Source organism: Trichosurus vulpecula, chromosome 3 (assembly GCF_011100635.1).
Source record: "Trichosurus vulpecula isolate mTriVul1 chromosome 3, mTriVul1.pri, whole genome shotgun sequence".
NCBI lineage: Eukaryota > Metazoa > Chordata > Mammalia > Diprotodontia > Phalangeridae > Trichosurus > Trichosurus vulpecula.
In genome coordinates, this window is record NC_050575.1 from 217435977 (window position 1) to 217443795 (window position 7819).

The following is a 7819-nucleotide window of genomic DNA, read 5'->3' on the forward strand; positions in this document are numbered from 1 at the left end:
TAAATTTAAGATGCATCTTTTTAAAAAAAATTTATATTTTTTTTGAAATGATGCAAATTTTTTTTTAAAACTGCTAAAGTTAGTTTAAAGAAAGCATTTTTTCCATGGGCGCGCCAAGTAATTTTTTTTTTAAAGGGGATGGTAGGCCAAATAAGTTTGGGAATCTCTGATCCAGACCAACCTCCTCACTTTACAGAGGAAGAAAATAAGGACCATGCTGAGAGATAAAACAGCTTACCCAAAGTTATACAAGGAAGAAGGGGCAAAGACAATCCGAAACCTTGTCTCCTAACTCCAAATTTACATCAAGAGCAAGAAAAGAGGATGGCTCAGTGGGCAAAGAAGGAAACATAGCAACAAATGATCTTTCACTTTATTTTTACTCATCATTCCACCCTAGGCAAAAGGGTTTATACACAATTCCTTAACTCTCTATGAAGCTGAGCAAAGTATATATACGAGCTACGAAAATTTTCCCCCAATTATTGCTCTAGATAAGAACATGCATTATGTATTCTAGAAAGGAATCATGCAATTAAAATGGATAGAGAGGTTTTTTTAAAAATAGATTTACAATATAGAAACTTGACTGATTAACAGGTATACCAGAACTGATCGTCTTGCATTCAAGTTTGTCTCCTTAAAAGTAAATATCATGGGAGACAGAATACTGACTCCATATGTGGAAAATTTTATAAATTCCTCAGTAGGAATTGCCTTTGGTGTCTGCAACTCATTCTTTTGAATATGTGCAATAGCAGTAAAGCTTTATCTCTTGTGGACAGATTTTGCTTGAAACAGTCAAAAGTCACTCAGAGCCCAATCAGGTAAATAAGATAGGTGATGTGGGTTAACTGAGAGCCTGACTTCCAGTCTGGCTCCCAATCTAGCTTTGAAGGTGATTTCCAAAGAGGAGCTCCAAAAACATTTCCTGGGCAATGTCAGCATCTTTGCCATCAGAGTGCCATGTCGCCTCCACAGATGACTACTTTGACAGACAACATTCATTTGAATATCTACCTTCTGGTGTGTCTGTTAAGAAAAACTAGTTCCACTACTTTCCGGTCCCATCCTACCATCCTATGACAACATATTAATCCTCATATCTAGCACTTGAAAGTTTACAAAGTACTTTTCATCATAACAGCCCTGGAAGAAAGGCAGTGGGAGTATAATCATCTCTGTTTTATAGAGGAGGAAACTGAGACTCCAAGAAATAAAGGAACATCCCTGAGGTCACACAACTAGCGACAGAACCAGAGTTTAAATCCCAGTCTCGTGACTTCATGTCCAGTGCTCTTTCTTCTACATCACATTGCCTTCCTCCTGTGATGGAAGGTTTTCACAGGTCACCCGAATGTCCGAGGATCTGTCCAGACTTTTGTGTTAGAATTGAAGTACATTGGCTACTGCTTGAAATTGAGACATTTTAACCAGAATTTAATTTTTTTTATCCCCATATAGGTTTGTTTAAAATGTTATTTGTTGTAGGATTTGACATATTACACCCTACAGATATATAATGGATTGGTAAAGTGTTAGCTATTATAATTACAAGTTATAGTATATGTCTTGTGTTTATCCAAATGCTATTTAAAAAAAGATTTTAAAAATGCAAAATGACATTTTAAAAAGAACTTCAAGGGTTTTGCCAAAAAAGAAAACTTGTAGGGTACACAGCTATTAAAAAAATACAGCTGACACTTTTCAAAATGAAATTACCTCGCTAAGAATCAGAGCCACAGATGTCTTCTTCTCTCTGCCAGAATAAGGATCATCACAGCTACCACCATGAAAGAGTCTGGATGGAAACAGCTTTTTCAGGTTTTAATGAAGCCAATTAAACTCCCTTCCCCCTACCCCCATATCAAGAGAGCTAATTAAGGTTTCCCCAGATCCAACTGTGGCCAACCACAGCTAGTTGAGGACACAGGGTCAAAGTCCTGCCTCTTATACATACTGTGTTAGAGGAAGCTATGTGGCACAATGGATAGAACGCTGGACCTGAAGTCAGGAAGACCTAAGTTTAAATTCAGCTTCAGACTTTCAGATAGTAGCTGGGCACCCAAGACCCTTAGATTGCTGGCCTCAGTTTCCTCAACTGCAAAATAAGGATAATACAAGCACCTACCTCCCAGGATTGTATTGAGGATAAAATGAGATAATATTTGTAAAGCACTTTGAAAATCCTAAAGTGCTATTATAAATACCATCATCATCATCATCATCATTTTGGTTGTTAGACCCTTGTCAAATAGTTTAATTTCTTAGGATCCAAGGAAATTCTACAAGATTTTGAGTTGCATTACAGATGCTAAGCTGCATTAGTAGAAAGTGTTTCCTGCCTGAAATGGCCTATACCAGTGAAATTACAGATCTAGTCTAAATAAGTAAACGAAAGGAAAAAACAAATGGATACTTACTGTAAAATGACAAGTGACATCCTGGCATCAAAGAATAGAAAAAGGTATCTTTCGTTAGTCAAGTGACATTAAAAATATACAAAGCAAAAAGATAGTTTTGGGTCTTCCGAAATTGTTCTTCTGTACAAAGGAACCCCATTCAAGGATACGCTAAGAAACCATACATTTTTATTGATATTTTTGGGAGGTAAAACAATATTTTTACATACAAGTTGATTTTACAAACATTTCCATAAAATTTCTTTTTCCTTTCCTTTTAAAAAACGTATTCCCATTTGGCAAACAAAAAAAATTAAACCATGATTTATCATATGCATATGAAAAATGGCATCAATACTTTCCTTCATCCTTAGCCTTAAATATAACACACTATGACCTTTGACAATGAAGTTTATCAGAAAGAAACCTGTTAACATTAACCTGAAGTAGTCTTATTTATGAGATGAAGCTAGTTACTGAACTGTTATTTCAGAATATGGAAAAAGCTGGTACTTAAGTGTACACTAAGTATTGATACTGTACATACTACAGGCGGGAGACTCTGCAACTGTAAAGGGACATGAGGCATTCTTACATCACCACTCCCAATCTGGTGGAAAAAGGAGGCAGGGAAGGTCTTGTTATGGTAGAATGAGAATACTTTTGCTGACTAGAAACTATCTAATTTGGTTAAAGGGACCCCTAAGCTCACTTTAAGGTGGCCAATGGGCTTTCCCAACTGCAACAGCTTTTAGAAGTCTTGATTAGAGAAGTAAACACCAGGAGAAAAGGAAAAAGGGAATGCTGAACCATTTCTACTACCTCTAAGAAAACACTGTGTAAAAAGACATGGTTTTTTCGAAACTTTGGGTTACCAAGTTCACCTTTGTAAGTCATACAATAACCAAAAACTCCCCTAATTAAAGAAGGGGGAGAATAATCTAACTTGGCACTAACCAATTCAGCTATACGCTGCCAAGAAAAAGCACAAGAAATTAAAAAGCATAATTTTATAGAATACTTTTCTCCCACAATACTCTAACAAGATTTTAATAATTTTTAAAATATTTGTCACATGCTACAAATTTTCCAATTCTTTTCTTATTTTCACATCAAAAGAACATTGCTTTTCTACTCTACTGAATAGTTTTCATATATATGAAAAATGAGCAAGAGCATATCCTATTCTCAAAAGCCCTTCAAAATACAGTATATATTTTGCTGCATAATGCCTTTGCCACATTTTAGAAGTCATTACTCTTTTGATAGGACCATGACTTAAGTGTGTGAAAAACTTCATCTTCAGGTGAGAAAAATGGTTGTTAGTGAAAAATAGGGAGCAATGTTTGTTACTCTGAAACCTTAGCCCTTTTAACTTACTGAAAAACATAAAGAAATTCCCTACAAGGGGCTCATCTGTCAAGTGCTGTCATTTTCCTCCAAATGGAGAAAAGGCTGCACCAATGCTAACCATTTGCAAGAAATGTATTAAACTGAAGAGAGAACTGGTGATTCTAAAGAGGAAAAAAAATGGCTAAAATATTGTTATACAATATAGTACTGACCTAATTTTAAAGTCTATTAAAAACATTTTTCCATTTTATATTCTGAGATGCTTTCAAAGTTATATTAGCAATGCACGTATGAGCCAAATGGCAGCTGTTTTTCCAGTTAAGAGGTCAATTTTCAACAGAATACTTTGAACTTTCATCGGTACCATATTTAAACTGACGGCAAATACATGACAATAGTGTCCTAACAGCAATGAACCAGGAATGACTTAAAAAAAGATCATATACTGACCTACCACCTGATTGGAAACCTTTTCAAAAGAAACATTCATTTATGATGTGAAGTAAAAATAAAGCACCTATTAAAACACAAATTCAAAGTTGCATTATCCAATAAAATTATAAATAACAGCTGAACTATGGAAGCAAGCTTGCATCTAGGCAAAAAGAAACATCCTTTGAACAATGGTCCATAAACTAACTCAATATAAGAAAGCAGACTTAAGCCTTAGCCCACTTTTGGAGTAATGACTTCAGTAAAACATTTACCACTCAATACAATAAACACTTAACTATCTTAAGAATAGTTATTTTTATTCAACAAGTTTTTAAGGAGCTGCTGAAAATTACACACAAGTAACACCACTCTGAGACTACTATGTCAAGGCACATGGTTTTCCTAACTTAAAGGCTACTTTGAAAACTACAAATTACTAAACACCTGACACCAGTGCTGATAATACTTGCTTACGGAAGAAATTAAAACAATGTTTTAACTACATTTTAAAAGAGGACCATCCTTTCCCCCCAAGTCATTTGTCCTCTTTCAATTGCACCAAGATCTTGAGATGAGGCAAATCCTAATATACACACCAAACTATAAAATAATCCCCCAACACCACAATTATAAATATACAACTCTGAAAACTACCTTTGCTAATCATAGGATGACACAAGCTTTTTATTAAAAAAAAATTTCTTTTTAAAGCCCTTTCCTAGACCTAGTAAAGGCCAAATCATACTTCACTCTTTAGTACTGAGGTATTGGATAGCTCCAGAAAATAAAGAACAATCCCTTTAAAATATATATACATAAATGTTTGGTTATAAAAGCTGTTTCTTAAACTTCTCCATTCTTCAAGTTCTAAATGAAACTGTCTAGGGTTCAGGACAAAGTTTCAATACTCATTTGCCCTTAGGATTTTAACTTTTAATCCAATGTTCTCCAACCACCACTTTATTTTTTTAAATACTCACAAGAAATTTTTTATACTCCGACTGTCTCCAACAGCCAACACTCAACTTTTTATTTCCTTCTCTTTGATTTTTTCTTTTGTTCCAGAATTGGAGTTCAACAATGGTCACAGACAGGGAAGTGGACAGTCTGTTAAAAGAGCTTAAGCACAAAATAGGTCCAGTAGGTTCCCACTTGCCCTTGTTTATGACATGTGATGATAAAGCAACAAACTTGAATAAAAACTAAAGCTCTCTATCCAAACAAGGGCTGCCTTTTGAAGATGTTAGCTTGTGGTAATGATACACATTTATTTCAACAATACTATTACTGATCAAAATTTTTTTTGACCTTTTCTTTGAAAACTGTTCTTTGAGACAGTTCATGCACCACATAAGAAAATCAGCTTTTGCGAAGTTATACATGGTAGTTATATGAGATTCCATGCCGTCTTGGGGAGGGAGGGGAAAAAATCTGGAACTCAAAATTATGTAGAACCGTGTGTTGTAAACTAAAAATAAAAAAAAATTTAAAAAAAAAAAGAAAGAAAATCAGCTTTGCCACTAGATAGCTGTGCCTCATTTTGAACTAAAAATGGTCCTCCCTAGTTGGATCTTCCAACCTCAGTTACTAAACTTGGCTCATAACGAATTCTATGCATTAGAATATATACTTCTTGAGGGCAGGGACTGATTTGCTTTCTATATTTATATCCCTATTGCTTCCCACAATGCCTGACACTTAGCAAGTGCTTTATAAATGCTTTATCATTCACTCATTCATTTTGACCTATTTTTAAAACTAAATCAGCCACCAGAGAATATTTGAAAGACTATTTGCTCTGAAGGCATTGCAAGTTATTACCATAAGAAAAAAAATACTTTTTTCAGTGTAAAATTTCTGGAATAATTGTTTTAAAAATCAATTACATTATTCTATAATCCTATCTCATGTTATAAAAAAATTCCTAAATAAGTATTATCCTATGTATATAGGAAATTTGGAGTGCATACCAATTTCAGTGTAGCTCCATGAAAGTAACTATGCATGGAAGATCGAATTCTCCACATTTTTAAATCCATTTTAAAAGTCCTGTAAGTCACATAAATAAATAGAGTATAAACTTAAAGACAACGAACTTCAATAAACCATATGTGTAAAAAAAAAAAGTGGGGGGCATGGAGGATTGATCTAATGTCTGAAATTACCATAAACCAAATCTTCCAATGCTCATTTTTATACAAACAGTAATAACTAGTATAAGGAGTTACAAAAGTCTTCCAGGAAATGCAGGCTACATGCAGCTAATTCCAAAATGCACAAATTCAGCAAAAACAGTTAATCCAAAATGGTTTTTATTTCATCTCCCCATAAACACAATCTAATTTAAATTCCAAATGTACTAAATTTTTAATATCAGATTTTGTTTAATTCCATTATTATTTAATCCTCATTCACTTAGTAACTAGAAAGTTTTGAGCCTAAGTAAGGATCAGAGAATAAACTTCAAAGTACAGGAATGACCTCAAGAATTGGTCTCTCCTTATAACTAGTGTTCCCACCAGATCAGAGCTTTCTTGAATTCAGCTGATAATCAGAAGGTACAGTAAGAAATAAGGAACCAACAGCAGTAAGAGTCCAGACAGAAAAAACACCTGCAGCTTTAGTTGAACTATTTCTTCTATGAAGCCTTTCACCTACTCTTATGTCTCATAGAAGTCACGATAACCAACCTAATCATCCAAGTTCTAAAAACTGAGTTTTCAAAGGATAAGATACCTTGACCAAGGGGTGAGATTTTTAGAAAAGATCATGAATTGTCACTTAGGATCTTGGTTCTGATTTTACATATAGTAAAATGTGGCTATTGAAATCAAACTATTTTAATGTCTACAATAATGTAAATTGAAAGAATAAAAGAAAACTGAATGCGCTGTAATTACGATTGAACTTCATCTCTGAAATTTAAAAACCTGCTTCTGTCTACTTTCATTGCAAAGATGGGGGCTGTAGGAATACCGAATATGTTGTCAGATGGGCTTGATCTTAGGATCATAGATTTAAAGCTGGAGGGGGTCTCATATGTAAGCTTTGATAAACTTGTTTTTCTCTTTATTTTTTAAATTTTGTTACAAAGTTCACAAGGGAGAGTGGGAAACAGGGAGGGATATATATATTCAGAAATGTACATGACATAAAAACAGGTCATCAATTTAAAAAAAAATAAAAATTTACAAAAAGAAAAAACAAACAAACCCTCTAGAATCCAGAGCTGAAAGGGACCTTAGAAGATAATCTTACTCAACTCCTTTACTTAAGATGGGGAAACTGAGGCCTGTAGAGGTGAAGCAGCTTTGCACAAAGCTACATAGCTAGGAAATAGCAGTTAGGATTCAAATACAGCTTCTTTGAATCCAAATCCAATGGTCCTTACACTAGAAACATTTATTTGTTCGTTATCATTTCTGTTGCACTGGAAGATAGGATGGCTGGAAAGAACAATATAATGTTAAGGCTTTAATATTAGATCTCATGGTCAAAATAAAATGGAGACTTGCTGAATAGCTGGCAGAATTTTAGTCTATGGAAAGAATTTACTGTACATTTGTATGATTACAAACAGCTACCTTTGGTATGAATCCCAACATACTTGAAGTTGTGATGTTCAATCA